Here is a 17,029-nt window from a genome sequence, read left to right on the forward strand (position 1 = left end):
ATGATGATATTATCTACCTTGTATATTTAAGAGAATTAAATGGGATGAAGCATATAAAGTATTTAAACCAGTGCCTGGCACAAAGGTCCTATTTTATCTATATTGGCTGTCGTTATGGCAGACAGACATTGTTAGTCAGTCAGCCTCAGCCCCAGATTCCTTCTCAATATAAGCAGCAAAGTAAGGCATCCAGGCTAGAGGATGTCTAACCTTGCTTTCAGCTCGACAAGTTTCTGACTGGTAGTACCGTTCCCTTCTTGCTGAGCTGAGACTCCTCTACTCCACCCGTGTCTCCTATTATGCCAATGCTAGAACAACTACCCTGCACCCACCCCCGACACGCACTTTAGATCCAGAATTGGTCCCTGGTTTCCCCATGCACAATTTTAAACAATTTTCTTAAGAAAGAATTCGCATACTATAAAATTTATCCATTTAAACTGTAAAATTCAGTGCCTTTAGTATATTCAGAGATGTGCAGCTATCACCACAATCAATTTTAGAATATTCTCCTACCCACCCCCCAAAAAACCCTATACCCCTTAGCCATCACCCATCAATCTCTCCATTTCCCCACCCCCACCCCTACCCCCTGGCAAACACGAATCTACTTTTTGTCTATAGATTTGTCTCAGCTGGACATTTCATTTAGATGGAATTACATAATATGTGGTCCTTTGTGACTGGCTCATTCACTTGGCATTGTTTTCAAGGTCCATCCGTATTGTAGCACGTTATCAGTATTTTGTTTCTTTTTATTGCTGACTTCTACTGTACAAATATAGCAATTTTATTTATCAGTTAATAGGTTGGTGGACATTTGGATTGTCTCCACTTTTTGACTACTATAAATAATGTTGCTATGGACATTAATGTAGAAGTTTTTGTGTGGATGTATGTTTTCATTTCTCTTGGGTTGATGCCAAGGAGTGGAATTGTTGGGTCATGTGGTAACTCTATGTTTAACCATTTGAGGAATTGGCAGAATGTTTTCCAAACCAGCTATACCATTTTAAATTCTACCAGCAGCATATGAGGGTTTCATTTATCTACATCTTTGCCAACACTGTTATTAGCTGTGTTTTTGATTATAGCTATCCCAGCAAGAATGAAATAGTATCTCATTTCCTTGAATAGCTAATAATGTTGGACATCTTTTTATATGCTTTTTGGCCATTTGTATATCCTCATTAGAGAAACATCTATTCAAATGCTTTGCTTTTTTTTTTTTTTTTTTTTCTTTTGAGACAGGGTCTTGCTCTGTCACCCAGGCTGGAGTGCAGTGGTGTGAGCATGGCACACTGCAGCCTCAACCTCTTGGGCTCAAGTGATCCTCCTGCCTTAGCCTCCCAATAGCTGGGACCACAGGCACATGCCACCATGCCTGGCTAATTTTATTTTTTTAACTTTTAGTAGAGATGAGGTCTCGCCATGTTGCCCAGGCTGGTCTCAAATTCTTGAACTCAAGTGATCCTCCTGCCTTGGCTTCCAAAGTTCTTGGATTACAGGTATGAGTCACCACACTGGGCTCTTTTCTCACTTTTTGATTGGGTTATTTGTCTTTTTATTATTGAGTTGTAAGAGTTCTTTGTATATTTTAGATACAAGTACCTTATTAGAGATATGATTTGCAAAAATTTTCTCCCATTCTGTGTGTTGCCTTTTTACTTTCTTGATGATATCCTTTGAAGCATAAAACTTTTTAATTTTGATGGCATTCTGAATAACTTGTATTTGATATGAGAAGCAGAGGCAAAAATATCATGATTTGTAGATGACATGACTGTATATCTTGAAAACCCAAGAGAACCTATTGAAAAACTGTTGAAAACAAGAGAATTCTGTAATAAATCCAGTTATTAAATATATAGTAAACAATAGCCTTTATGGAAATAAATATGTAACAGAAGATATAGTAGAAGAAAAGGCTCTATTTTCAATAGCAACAATAGCATAAAATACCTGTAAATAACTTAAAAATTTCAAGAAATATGTGAAGGAAACTTTAAAATACTCCCGGGGACACAAAAGGATCTTGAAAAGAATAAAAAGATATATTATATTGTTAGATATGGAGATTCCACATCATGAAAATTTCAATTTTCTATTCAGTTATTTTATAAATAATGTAAATCCAATATGATTATAATAAAGACATCTATAGGACCTTTTTCATGGAACTAGAACAGCGGATTGTAAAGTTCATATTAAAAAATAAACAAACAAGTATAGTCATAAAATAGTGAGCAAACTTTGGAATGAGAATCAAGAAACCAGGGCTCTAGGCCCAGCTCTGCCCTAACAAATGGAAGGATGATTCATCATTTCTATTGGGACTGCAGTTTCCTCATCAGCAAAAACATCCAGGCTAGAGGATGTCTAACCTTGCTTTCAGCTCTAGAATTTTCTGATTGATTCTGTTTCAAGACTGTTAGTTCAAATACTCCAGACTTGGCCAGTGCCACATCCACTCTAAATAAGTCAGGACAGTTCAGCTTGGCAAGGCACCTAAGAGAATGCTTGGCCATGTAGATGAGCTTCTGGGGCACCAGGGAGGCCCTTTACCAATAAGCAGACTTAGTCTGTTTCTGGCATTGCTCTATGGGGTTTAGTTGGTTGATTTGACCTGACCTGTCTCTCCATTACCTGTCCACTGAAGAAGTAAGCAATGTATTTGGGTCTTGGTGCAGTTCCTCTCAGATCCTTTCTTAGAAGCCAATATGAATAAGAGAGGGGAGAAGAACAGGGGAGCATAGAGAGCCCACCAAGGGAGGGTGAGCCACCCAGGGCAAAAAAAGAGAAAACGGAGGCACAGAAAACCAACACTGCAGAGCTCTTAGTCCAAGAGAGACTGACATAGTTTGGCTATGTCTCCACCCAAATCTCATCTTGACTTATATCTCCCACCATTCCCACATGTTGTAGGAGGGACCCCATGGGAAATAATCGAACCATGGAGGCAGTTTCCCACAGACTGTTCTCATAGTAGTGATTAAGTCTCACAAGATCTGATGGTTTTATAAGGGGAAACCCCTTTTGCTTGGCTCTCATTCTCTCTTGTCTGCCGCCACGTAAGATATGCCTTTCACCTTCTGCCGTGATTGTCAGGCCTCCTTAGCCACGTGCAACTGTGAGTCCATTAAATTTCTTTTTCTTTATAAATTACCCAGTTTAGGGTATGTCTTTATTGGCAGTGTGAAAATGTACTAATACAGAGTCCATTCCAAGAGGATCACCCCCATTTAGCCTTATATTGGAAACATACACTCAAGCAGAGAACCCAGATAAAGGTTAAGACCTAAACTTAAAGTGAAATTAAATCAATATCTTTATCTTTATCTTTTATAGATAAATCAATATCTATAAAAGAACACGTGCATCATCAACTAAACTCAGTATTTGTTGCTTTGAACAGAGTAGAATAATTTGCACAAGAAGAAAAGGAAAACTTTATCTTCTCTACCCAGACAGGAAGGACTTTTTAGGGAAAGGAAGCTGTAAAAGAATTCCTTGAAGGAAGAAGAAGATAATACTTGACAAAGCTTGCCAGAATTTGCTTTCTCCAAAATCCAGAGAATACACAGGAGAGAGCGATGAGAGTGTGACAAGAGAGCAAATAAAAAGTTGAACCTTCGCTTGAAGAGAGGGAGGAGCCAAGGAAGTGGGGAAGAAATACTAGCCACCATGGCCAAGCACACTGAAAGGTTCTGCAAAGGTACTGACATAAAGTAGGTTAGACAACTCTTATTTTCCTGGGAGTGGGACAATTCCCTAATACTAGGGTGCTGCAGGGAGTTTTGGAGGTGACATTCTGGGGACTGGCATAATTCCCTATGATATCATTGCAGGACATCTAGAGAGCTGGGGGTCTGATCACCTCCCAGCATACCTCAGAAAAGTTCATATTACTATATTGCTAGTGGCTGAGCGATGGCTTGAATTTAGGTCAACTCAAGTAATTGCTAAACTTCTACCATGCGTCCAGATTCATGCTAAGGACTGCGGTAAACAGAAAAGAAGCTAGAGTAGAAGTTTATAGCTAGAAAAAAGAATAATTCCATATTGGAAAGTTAATGATTTGTAAAACTCACCCAAGTCTAGCATTCAATGTAAAAATGGGTAGAACGGTGAATGAAGTAGGAGTTCAAAGGGTCAGAAGACTGAGTGGTCAGGGCGGACTTTACAGAGAAGGTGGAACTTGACCCTGCTCCGCATCTCTGACAGGAAGGCCTCTCTTCCTTCCCATCTGCCCCCAGGCATGCAAGGACCAAGCCAGGGTCAAGGAGTGGAAGAAGCAGCTTACCTTCTGGAAGCCTAGAGGTAAGGCTCTAAGTGAGAACTTTCTCCTGGCCTATCTTTTTCAGTGCTGTTTGTTTGGAAAGGGAACAGATTTTCCTGTTACAACAGCCAAGAAAACAGAAAATAAATCAAGGAAAGAGTGGCAAGGACCGGCCTGGAAATGAAGTTAAAATATCTAGGCTTGGTGAAGACACCACAAAATGGTTTTCTCCTCAAAGTGGCTGCACAGCTTAGAGGGGCGGCAAATCAGACTGACTGCTCTAATGGATCTAGGGACATATTCTTCTCCCTGACAACTCCACCCACACCTCTTCCCACCCCATTTCCTCCAAAAGCCTTTTGCAGATGGTGCCTCTCAGTTCCCAGAACCAGTCTGGAGCAATGATTAAAGGACAAAAATTCCAGGAACCATTTTTTTCTTGTTGTACACTTTGGCAAATGCTTCAGCTACACGAAGACACAGTGAATCATTTAAGAGTAACCATCAAGATGCTGGAGGGAAATTAAGGATTCCACTGAGCATGGGGCCAGTCTTCAAAAAAGTGGTTGTTAGCGAAAAGGTAGGATGCTGTGAACACTCTTTTTGGGTGCCCTTCATCCCCACAGGCACTCAGGCCACACTTTTTTTTTTTTTTTTTTTTTTGAGACGGAGTCTGGCTCTGTCGCCCAGGCTGGAGTGCAGTGGCCGGATCTCAGCTCACTGCAAGCTCTGCCTCCCGGGTTCACGCCATTCTCCTGCCTCAGCCTCCCGAGTAGCTGGGACTACAGGCGCCCGCCACCTCGCCCGGCTAGTTTTTTTTTGTATTTTTTAGTAGAGACGGGGTTTCACCGTGTTAGCCAGGATGGTCTCGATCTCCTGACCTCGTGATCCGCCCGTCTCGGCCTCCCAAAGTGCTGGGATTACAGGCTTGAGCCACCGCGCCCGGCCCAGGCCACACTTTTGCCTCCTTGGATCCCTCCTCCCTTTCCCTATTCCTATGGACAAGAATCATTTCCATTACTACGAAGTCTCTACATATTCCAGATTTATAATATAACCATGAAAAAATAAATAATGGAAGTCTCAGGACCTTATAGGATCAGATAACCACAAATAGTTCTCTATACCGTGGGTTCCCAACCTCTGGGCCGCAGACCAGTACCAGTCCATGGCCTGTTAGGAACCAGGCTGCAGAACAGGAGGTGAGCAGCTGACCAGGGAGCCTTACCACCTGAGCTCCACCTCCTGTCAGATCAGCAGCAGGATTAGATTCTCATAGGAGCACAAACCCTATTGTGAACTGCACAAGCGAGGGATCTAGGTTGCGCACTCCTTAGGAGAATCCAATGCCCAGTGATCTGAGGTGGAACAATTTCATCCCAAAAACACACCTCCCCCACCTTCTGTGGAAAAATTTTCCTCCATGAAACTGGTCCCTGGTACCTAAAAGCTGGGGACTGCTGCTCTATACAACATCCAACATTCCACTGAAAAGACACCAGGTTATCTTTTGCCCATTTCAGTTTTTCACAATGTTTCCTGACATTGGAGAAGCTCTCTCAGAATGCAGAGATAAAGAACAAAGAGATCAAAACAATTAGAGAGAACATAAAGACAAAAGACAGAAAACAGAATCATACTTGTGGATTCTAGGTGATTTGAAGAAGAAATGAGAACAATTAAGTACTGACCTAAAAAGGTCTGATGAAGGGACTCCTTTATCCAGACTGAATAGTCACCTAGGGCGGCTGTAACAAACTGCATGGCTTACAACAACTGAAATTTATTCTTTTATGGTTCTGGAGGCTAGAAGCCCAAAAGCAACACATCAGCAGGGCCATGCCTTCTCCAAAGGCTCTAGGGAGGAATACTTCCGCGCCTCTTCCAGCTTCTGGAAGCTTCCTTGCCTCTTTCAGCTTCTTGACTTGTGGCAGGATTACTCCAATCTCTGCCTCCATCCTCATTTGGCCTCCTCTGTGTGTCTCTTGATGCATTCTCTCTTTAGAAGGACACAGTCATTGGATTTAGGGACCACCATGAAACCAGTGTGATTTCTTCTTGAGATCTTTTAACCACTTCCATCTGCAAAGAACTTATTTTCAAATAAGGTCATATTCTGAGGTTCTGGTGGACATGAATTTTGAGGGACTTTACTCAGCCTACTATACAGAACAAATCAGTTAAGACACTGATAGGGAGACATATCCTGGCAAGATTCTGGAAATAGAGGGATAAAAAAATTACACAAGCAGTAAAAGGTAGTTTTAGCTACACAGAGTCAGCTAGCCTTTAAACATCTCTACATTATGGCAAAAATCAATTACACAACATCTCCTAGGTCTTAAGGGAAAGACATTTTTAACTTAGCCAGATGATGATTTTACCATTCATGTATGAATGTTTCAAAAAAATTCTTAGATATTCTCAGGTGTAACTTTTCTGAGAAAATTGCTCTAAGATCCATGCCAGCCAATGGAGAGGTAAAGTAAAATGAGCTACAGAGTGGGCAAGTCATAATGTAAAGGAGTGTTGGTGGGTGGCGAAGTTATTTAATCATAGCAATAAGTTTAAATAAATATTGTAAATATAGCTTCAAACCAGTGTAAATAGTAATTAATTTTTCAGAGAGAATGTGAGTCATGTAAAATGTTTGTTATGTAATAGTAATGCATTGGGTCCTCACATCGCAATCACACAACACACACACATCCAGAATAAATAGATGGGAAGAGGTAGAAGGAAGTACAGTCAGCCCTCCATATCTGTGGATTCTGCATCCTTGAATTCAATCAACTGGGGATCAAAAATTGTTGGAAGAAATAAAAATTAAAAATAATACAACAATAAAATGATGCAAATTTTAAAATACAGCATCACAACTATTTACGTAGCATCTACATTGTATTAGGTATTGTGAATAGTCTAGAGATTATTTAAAGTAGATGAGAAGATGTACCTAGGTTATATACAAATACTGCACTATTTTATATAAGGAACTTTGGACTTCAGTATTTGGTAGGGGGAGGGATGTCCTAGAACCAGTCCTTCACAGTTACTGGGGAAGGACTATAAAAGAACATTAATTTCTTCTTCTAACATGTGGCTTTTCAGGATTTTTAGAAATTCTCAGCACTGGTATTTAGAAAAACTATGGATTCACATATGTCTACTTTTAGTTTTTAAAAATGACAAAATGGGCCGGGAGTGGTGGCTCACGCCTGTAATCCCAGCACTTTGGGAGGCTGAGCTGGGTGGATCATGAGGTCAGGAGTTCGAGACCACCCTGGCTAACACTGTGAAACCCGGTCCCTACTAAAAAATACAAAACATTAGCCGGGCGTGATGGCGGGTGCCTGTAGTCCCAGCTACTTGGGAGGCTGAGGCAGGAGAACGGTGTGAACCTGGGAGGCGGAGCTTGCAGTGAGCCAAGATTGCACCACTGAACTCCAGCCTGGGCAACAGAGCTAGACTCCATCTCAAAAAAAAAAAAAAAAGACAAAATGAACTGTGTAACAGAATGAACTTTGTAACAAAATGAACTGTATGTATGTGTGTGAGAGACAGGGAGTGGGCACACATAAGAGAGAGCAGCTATCTCCCTTTCCCTTTACTTGACAGAAGGTAATTTCTAAAGAACCTGTCCTGTCCCCATTGTTAGCTCTAGTCTTTTTCATGTTTTCATCTTCCCCTAGCCCATTGGGCTCCAATTGTGGTTTTGCTTCCTTTGTATCCAGCCTGTGTACATTCTTGTTGGCAAAGGGAATTGGAGAGAGGTGGAGGAGGACAGGGGTGTCAATAGATGCACAGCTTTTCTCTATACATTTTGTCCTCTCCTGCCTCAGGGTCTAAATTGATGCAGCTGAGCAGGGATTGATGAGGATGGGTGTGTCAGGGGAGATACATGCTACCTGGATACTTCCCAGACTTTCAGGGCAATGTATGCTATTTCTAATTTTTTATTATCAACAACATAGTAGTGAACACTTTTACACATACTTTCTTTGAAACATTTATAATTTCTGTCACTGCATATAGAGTGAGACTTTTCCTCTTAACTTGTAGAGCAACCAGGACACAAAATCGAGACCAAAGAAACTTCAAGTACTTTTAAGATGGTGACCAATGATCTCTGCCTCTCGGTATTCATGCCCTTATGTCATCTCTTCCTCTTAAGTGTGAGCAGAACTAGTGACTTGCTTCCAACAAATAGACCCTTACAGGGGTGTGTTTTTGTCTGTTTAGGCTGCTAGAACAAAATGCCATAAGCTGGGTAACTCATAAACAACAGAAATGTATTTCTTACAGTTCTGGAGGATGGGAAGTCCAAGATCAAGGCACGGGTAAATTGCTGCATCTGGTGAGGGCACCTTCTCACCATATCCTCACATTGTGGAAGAGCAAGGCATCTGTCTGAGGCCTCTTTTAAAATGGCACTATTCTCATTCATGAGGGGTCTGCGCCCATGATCCAGCCACCTCTCAAAGACCCCACCTCCTAATATCATCACATTTATGCTTAGGTTTTCAACATCTGAATGTTTAGGGAACACAAACATTTAGACCATATCAGGGAGGGAAGACTTTCCTCACTCTCCAAGATTCAATAATTGTGTCTGTAAAATAAACTGATGACAGGCAGGTCAAAAGGACAAAGGTATACAAATTCATTAATTTGTAACACTATACTCAGGGGGTCATCACAGGGGGAAAAAACTGAATACCCAAAAAGTGATGACATTTGAGAGTTTATATACCATCAGTAGGGGAAGGAGAGGGAGGACATAGGCCACTCTGGAAAGAGTAAATGATTTTTAAGAAAGATGAATGGGGGAGGCCGAGACAGGCGGATCACGAGGTCAGGAGATCGAGACCATCCTGGCTAACACGGTGAAACCCCGTCTCTACTAAAAATACAAGAAAAGAAGTGCTTGAAGGGCGGGTGGCCGAGGCGCCTATGAGTCCCAGCTACTGGGAGGCTGAGGCAGGAGAATGCGTGAACCCAGTGAAGCGGAACTTGCAGTGAGCGAGATGGCGCTACTGCACTCCAGCCTGAGGCACAGGCAAAGATAAAGTCTCAAAAAAAGAAAGTGAATGGGCCCTTAGAATGGCAAACAGTAGATGCATGTTAAGCTTAGGGGCAGTTCATCTGGGTGTGGTGTTGACTTCTAGTCTCTGCTCCTGTGATAAAGATGCAATCTTCCTCCAGTTTGCCGAGAAACCCCTGCAGAGGATTTAGGACCGCCTTGGAAGTTCAGCACAGGGCACATCTGTCTTCAGGCAGATTAAGGGAGTTCAGAGAAGGCCTCTCCCTGTGTGTACTGCTTTTCAAGTGCCTTCAGCTCAAGATAAGCAATGAACCAAAGTAGCGTATTTTTAGCATATTACTGAACTCCTTCAACTCCTTGTAGGAGGGGATAGAGCATACTTTTCCCCATAGGATCTAGCCTGTGCCTGGCTCTCAATCAGTGTTTGGTGAATGGCATTATATGTGGAAGGTGAGAGGCAATGCGGTCTTCTTACAGATCTGGCCATACTGCCACTCTTGGGGTTAGGTTAATGGTCTTCACACCAAGGCATGATGCCTGGCCAGGAGTAACCCAAGACTTCCCAAAAGATATGTAAAGACAGGTCATTTTAAGGGAATCTCATTCTAGATATTCAACTTCTATGACTATTTTTCCTAAGAATGTCTCATGGTCAGGGCTTCTGTGGGTTTTCCTTTCCCACTTCCCTTTTGCAATTCCACTTTACAAAAGAAAGGGATCCCGCTAAACTGTCTTGAGCCTTAATTAATATAGTGCATTGTTCCCAGGAGACTAAAACCTCCAAAGTATCAAATGAAGGAACACGTTAAGATATGCAATTGGGCTTTAAAAAATTTGTGGAAAAAATAAAATTAAAGGATAAAAATAAAAAATATAAGCTTTATTTCTCAAGACAAACTCCGTCAAGTTCAAGACACTTTTGTAAGCAATATACCAGCCATTGAGTTCATCCCTAAAGAACTGAGGATCCTGGAAGTTTAACCATGTCAATGCAGTCTCTTTCATTTGTAACTGAAGAAAAATGAATGCCTTTTAAATATTTGTTAAGATTAGGAAACAAAAATAAGTCAGAGGAAGCCAAATCAGGACTGTAACATGGATGCGTAATGATTTCCCATCAAAACTCTCAAAAAATTGCCTTTGTTTGCTGAGAAGAATGAGCAAGAGCATTGTCACAGTGGAGGAGTCTCTGGTGAAGATTTCCCAGGCACTTTTTTGCTAAAACTTTGGTGAACTTTCTCAAAACATGCTTATAATAAGCAGATGTTGTCATTCTTTCGCCATCCAGAAAGTCAACAGGCAAAATGCCTTGAGCATCCCAAAAAACTGTTGCCATGAGCTTTACTCTTGACCAGTCTGCTTTTGCTTTGACTAGGCCGCTTTATCTTTTGGTAGTCATTGCTTTGATTGTGCCACATCTTCAGGATGGTACTGATAAAGCCATATTGCTCTGAAAGGGGCTACAATTATTTAAAGAAATTCTTCAGGATCTGGATTGCGTTTATTTAAATTTCCACTGAAGCTCTGCTGTTTTCTGTAGCCGATCTAGGTGCAATGGTTTTGGCACTCATCAAGTGGAAAGGTTGCTCAACTTTAATTTTTCAGCCAGAATTGTGGAAGCTGAACCAGTTGAGGTGTCTATGGTGTTGGCTATCATTTCTGTTAATTGTTGGTCCTCTTCGATTAGGGCACAAACAAGATTAATTTTTTCCTTGCAAATTGATGTGGATGGTCTGCCGCGGTGGGCTTCATCTTCAACATCATCTCAACTCTTCTTAAAATGAGTTAGCCATAATTTCTTTGGGGCATTGTCCCCCTAAACATTTCATAAAGCATCAGTGATGTTACCATTCTTCCACCTAAGCTTTAGCATAAATTTGATGGTTTCTTTTGCTTCAATTTTATCAGAATTCATGTTTCTCTGATAGGGGCTCTTTTCAAACTGATGTTTTATCCCTCTTAGTGCCTCAAACTAGATCCTGGATAGATATGTTATAACAAGTTAGCATGGGTTTATTTTGGTGCAAAAAAAAATCTGAAATTCATGTGTAGTTACCTTATATTACACATTTCCATGAACTTTTTGAAGACTCCTCGTATTTCATTTAACAATGGAAGAGTCCATTCCCTTACTAGTATTGTCAAAGAATGTTCCTTTCTGTGGGATAGCAAAGCACACCAAAGGGAGAGCTAGGAGAAACACTAAAGGTGGCAGCACCTACGTCCTGCAGGTGACAAACTCATGGCAAGTCTCCATACCTTATCTTTCACTCCACCAGAAAGAAAATTCATAAGTGATGAACGTTGGCTCCAGGATGCATGTTGACATGTTTGATTGAATTTAAAAATGCAGAAAAAGTCAGGCTTTTTCTTACTGAGAGTCAGTTTGATTGATGGTGAGGTTGGCTTTACTAATTAAGTTAAATGGTGGACAAAATTTATAAGTGAATGAGCTAAATCTGCAGCTCTGTGTGTGTGTGTGTGTGTGTATAAACTTATTTTTTAAAAATTGTACTAGTAAGATATATCAAAATTATTAATATCTTGATTATTCTAACCCTTTCAGAGTATATCAGAATTACATGAGGCACTTCTTGTGGAAAAGTGACACAATATAATTTTCATGGAAGAGATTTTTAAATGTACTTTCTAGAAATTGAGAATATGAATGAGTGCAATGACCAAAAATAAATGTTCACAGTTAGTTGATTCTCCATTCTTCAAAGAAGTTCAAACTGATGGAACACCTAATTGAATTGTCAGCTGACAGATCATTAAAAATAATTTTTGATGATAGATGACCATATGATTTGGGTATATAACTGGGAAGGAGTTTAAATAATTGATTATCTTTGATATAACAAAACTTTTTCTATTTCGATCATATGTTGTGAACATGTTTTCTCAGCATGTGCATCTATAAGAAAGAAAAAATAGAAGAATTGAAGCTAAGCACTGTCTCATTTTATCAATAAGTAATTTCATGCATATATAGAGAAGAAGGCTGAAAAAAGAAAGCCCTCTCATGTCATTAAGAGATGCATTTCCAATAACATTGCATTTTTGGTTATTTATTAAAATTCATATTATATTGCCTGGGTGCGGTGGCTCACGCCTATAATCCCAGCACTTTGGGAGGCTGAGGCAGGTGGATCATGAGGTTAACAGATCGAGACCAACCTGGCCAACATGGTGAAACCCCATCTCTACTAAAAATACAAAAATTAGTTGGGCCTGGTGGTGTGTGCCTGTAGTCCCAGCTACTTGGGAGGCTGAGGCAGGAGAATCGCTTGAACCTGGGAGGCAGAGGTTGCAGTGAGCTGAGATCATGCCAATGCACTCCAGCCTGGCAACATAGCAAGACACCATCTCAAAAAAAAATTCATATTTTGATATTTTGATCAATAATATAAAATTGTTTTAACGAATAATAGAGAAATTGTTTTTTAACTCTTAGAGCTAAAGATCACAGGAGGTTTTCAGTTAATTTCAATACATACACAGTTTTATTACAGTGAGTATAATAAGCATGAAGACATGTTAGAATAAAATTCTATGGGGGAAGTGGGATGGAAATGCAGATTTGAGGAGAAATAAGAACACTATAAAAGTTCTGATGGCCAAAGAAGACCTGGTTGGCATAATTTTTAAACAAGTGATGGTGGCTAACACATTTTTATGGTATTTATGTTTCAGTGGACCCATTAAGGAGTATTATTACAATTTTATAACTGTCAAATTTTCAGTATGCCAGAAATTGTACTTTTTGTGATTACTATTTAAATTCGTGATTTAAAAAAAAATGTAGTTGTCAATGTGCTCACGCTGCCTCAGCCTCGGCTTAGCCCTCCCCTCGCTGGAATACTCTTCCCCTCCTGGCCAGGACAGTGTGCGCATGGAGGGCCTGGAACTGGTGTGGCCCAGCCATGTATAGAACCCGGGAGGGGGCATGTGGGAGGGGAGGGGCACCCAGGACTTCATGTCTGCATCACAGCTTTGCCGGAGCTGTCCTGACCACATCACTCCCTCTGCCTTCATACCTTCCCTCAGGGATTATGCCCTCCATGTGAGCTGAGGACAGCAACAGGTGGCATCCCTGTTGGGACAAAGAGTCCCCAGGACTTTCAGGCTACAGACCCTTGCAGTGTCCTCTGCCTTAACCAGTGATGCTTGGATTCCTACAAGAAAGTGTGCTAAGGGGCCTGGGCTCACACACATACATGCATACACACACACACACACCCGTGGACACACACACGTGTATGCACACCCACATACCATCTACCCCATCCACTGCACAGCCTACCCTTCCCCCTAGCAAGCCCTGGATATGCACTCCAGGGAGAAAGGGAGGGAAGACTTAAGCATACAGGCTAATGGAGAAGACAATCCCCACACAAAGGCTGAGAGAGGGCATCAGAATGCCTACGCCCTCTGTCCCCAGTCTAAATGAGGGACAGAATTTGTTTTCTTAAAAAAAAAGATGCTTTAAAGGGTCCAGAGCCTGAAATATTTACAATGCTTCTTTAGGACGAGCTGCAACAGAATAGAACCACTTATATAAATAGCAAGGCCATCATAAAGAAAGCAAAGTCTTAGGGAAGGGCAATCCATGAAGGCTGCCTGGAGGAAAAGAGACATTTAAATTAGTTTTTGAAGGAGGTTTGAATCTCACAGAGGCTACTAAGCAACAATTCCGATTTTTATTGTCTCCTTGAATGTTCCCTCTGTGGTGAAGAGATCACACTGAAAATACTAGAGATGGGCTGGAGACAGATAAGCTGAAATTTGGGGAAGGGAATTGAGAGGAGTGGAGTGGGATGAGAGAAGAAAAGTCCTGTGTCAAGTCTAGTGACACTGCCCACTTCGTTTCATTACCAGAGATGAACGGAACTTGTAAATGATGACATTGTAAGCATAAACACGAGCCCCTGGGAAAAGCATCTCAGCTACCTCAGTAAGTACAGATCTGCTTCCTGCCTGCCTTCGAGAGTGATCTATGTGAGCACCGGGAACTGACAGGCAAAACTTTCCTCCGAGATCAGTGAGGTTTTAGCTGTAAAGAGCATAACCTGGCACAGCGCTGAGCCTTGTTGGGTTGTCCTGGCTTTGGGCTGTGGTCATTGAACCCAAAGGATGTGGGGCCAGCGTGTCCCTGGACCCAGTGGCACAGCCACGAGGGATCACCAGGCCCATTGCTCAGTCCTCTTCTCCTTGGGTGAGGTGAGCACAGAGCAGTGGGTGGTTACCCACTTTCCAGCCCAGTTTGGTCCCTCTCTTCTAGGCACTCTTGGTTCCAGCCCAGCCAGGGGGCTTGCTCTAGCCCAGAACCTACCTGCACCTGTGTTGTCCTGCTTAGGCCACTTCCCTCCCAGAAATGCCCTTTGTCTGCACACCCCCATGTCTACCTTCCACCACTCCGCCAAGCCTTATCTCTAAAGTCCCCCGCCTACCCCCCATAAAGACTTCTCGGAGTCCCCATCCACCCACCCAGCCCTTGAGCTGAAGTCAGCTGTCCGCTAAGCTGCAGCCTCTGAGTTCCTGACCTGTAATTCTCTCATGATTATTTATGTTGTCTGATTTCCCCTCCCAGCCTGGGGCAGGGATTATCAGCTCCTCTTCACTTCAACTCCATGAACATGAGCTGAGCGCCTTCAGGGTACCAGCAACTGTGCAGGGTACATCAATGAGGGCGGGAGACGTGGCCTTACAGCCAGGAGCTAATATCTCCGTAGGAGAACTGAGGCTTAAACAGCCTGGCCAAGGTTGCCAAACAGCCCAGAGCACCACCCTCCATGGCCAAGCTCCACGCTCATTCTACAGCTGTAGCCCAGAATGTGGCTTAGTGCCAGATGACTGATTTTTCTTTCGCTGTATGCAGACCAACTGTTGAAGGGGTGATGGTCCAGGAAGCGGTGGTTGGAAGGAGGTACAGCAAATATTGCTCAGTGCTTAGTCACTGGGCATGGGCCTCCCAGGAATGATGGCTGCACCCTCTGTCATAACATTTTATCTATCTGGAGGCCCAGGAGGGACTCTGGGAGCCAAGATTCCTACCGGTCCCAGTGGAGTACAGGGAGAACATTCAGTTCACAACCAGCAGGTGGTTCCTAACTTTCTGAGAAGGTAATGAAAGTTTTGGATGTTCTCCCCAGAAATGCACAAAAACATATGCACATACTGTTTTGCACACAGCTTCAGGGAATCACCCACCCCCAGAAGCCTATCCATGGAGCCCTGCACTAGTATCTCCATCTAAACAATGGGTCCTTTAGTGTGGATGCTGAGAAACAATGGGCAAAACATAAATATTCTGAGGGAATGGGTGCTCAGAAAATGTTAATGAATGACCTTGACTTTGACCAGGCCAAGATCCCTAACTGTGGTCACTGATGGGTATTTCTTATATTCTCTGCTACAGCCTATGTGAGCCCTTAGCTGGAGCTCTCCCAGATTTCAGGTAGAATAAGCAGCCCACTGCAGGGGGGCATCTGTGGGGTTCAGGGAAAGCCCTGCTTCTCAAAAGCCCCTTCCTCCAGCCATCTGTCTTTGGACTCACCATCTCTGGAACTCTGCCATTAAAATAACATCCTTTTGAAGAATCTTTTTGAGTTTATGGAGCCCCTTTGCCCCTCCCAGAAGGAGCTCAGGGGTGAAGGAGAGATGTATGCAGAAGAGAAAGGATCTCAGCAAATGAAGGTAGAGAGCAAAGAGACTTCCCAATCTGGACTCAGCCTTCCCTGAGGGTGATATTCAGACCAGGAGCCTGCAGTCTCTAGAAAGTTTGGATTTATCCAAGCTGGAAAGGTTTTCCCAAAAGGGGTGTAGAGGGATGAGGATGCAGATTTCTTGGGTTTCTATTATGTGCCAGATGATTTCCACATATTCTCTCATTTAATCCTCACAGTGTCAGGAAGAGCAGGTATCATTTTCCGCATTTACAAGTGAGGAAACTGAGGCAAATGTGCCCAAAGTTACACAGCTAGTATGTTGCAGAACCCATAAGCTTTCCTACCATACAATAAATTGAGGAAGTTTGCTTTGTTTTGTTTTAGGACAGAACACAGATCGAGCCTGTGGTCACTTCAGCTGAGAATCAGGGATAATTTGGGGAGACTAAAGTTGCCCTGAATTACATCAACTTTAGAAATTGCCAAATGAGCAAAAACCCTATTTCCCATGGAACCAGTACTAGTTTGCAGAGTGATCTTGAGAGCTAATCATTTTTATTTTTCAGTATACACAACCTGCAGCTCTTAGGACGCTTATGCAAATCTGGCCAGGCGCAATGGCTCATGCCTGTAATCCCAGCACTTTGCAGGACGATGGCAGATGGATCACTTGAGGTCAGGAGTTTGAGACCAGCCTGGCCAACGTGGTGAAACCCCGTCTCTACTAAAAATACAAAAATTAGCTAGGCGTGGTGGCGGATGCCTGTAATCCCAGCTACTTGGGAGGCTGAGGCAGGAGAATCGCTTGAATCTGGGAGGAGGAGGTTGCAGTGAGCCGAGATTGCGCCACTGGCACTCCAGCTGGGCAACAGAGTGAGACTCCATCACAAAAAAAAAAAAAGAAAAAAAAATCTGAAAGTAGAAAGATTTTCCCTAAAGACCTAGGACCACGTCTTCCAGAAGCTGAGGATGATGCTGTGACACACACCTCTGCAAGGATGCCATGTTTGGGAGCCCAGGGGAACTCAGAAGCCA

At 42.4% G+C, this 17,029-nt stretch overlaps 1 long non-coding RNA gene across 1 annotated transcript; it reads left to right on the top strand.

Annotated features, from left to right (window-relative positions):
• Window positions 1–3,013: 3,013 nt before the first annotated feature.
• Window positions 3,014–16,694, top strand: LOC103876907. The gene is made up of 3 exons (XR_002516626.2): window positions 3,014–3,715; window positions 4,257–4,320; window positions 14,205–16,694. It is a non-coding gene; the product is annotated as an uncharacterized LOC103876907 (long non-coding RNA).
• Window positions 16,695–17,029: the final 335 nt, after the last annotated feature.

Source organism: Papio anubis, chromosome 14, assembly GCF_008728515.1.
Source record: "Papio anubis isolate 15944 chromosome 14, Panubis1.0, whole genome shotgun sequence".
In the NCBI taxonomy this organism is placed as follows: domain Eukaryota; kingdom Metazoa; phylum Chordata; class Mammalia; order Primates; family Cercopithecidae; genus Papio; species Papio anubis.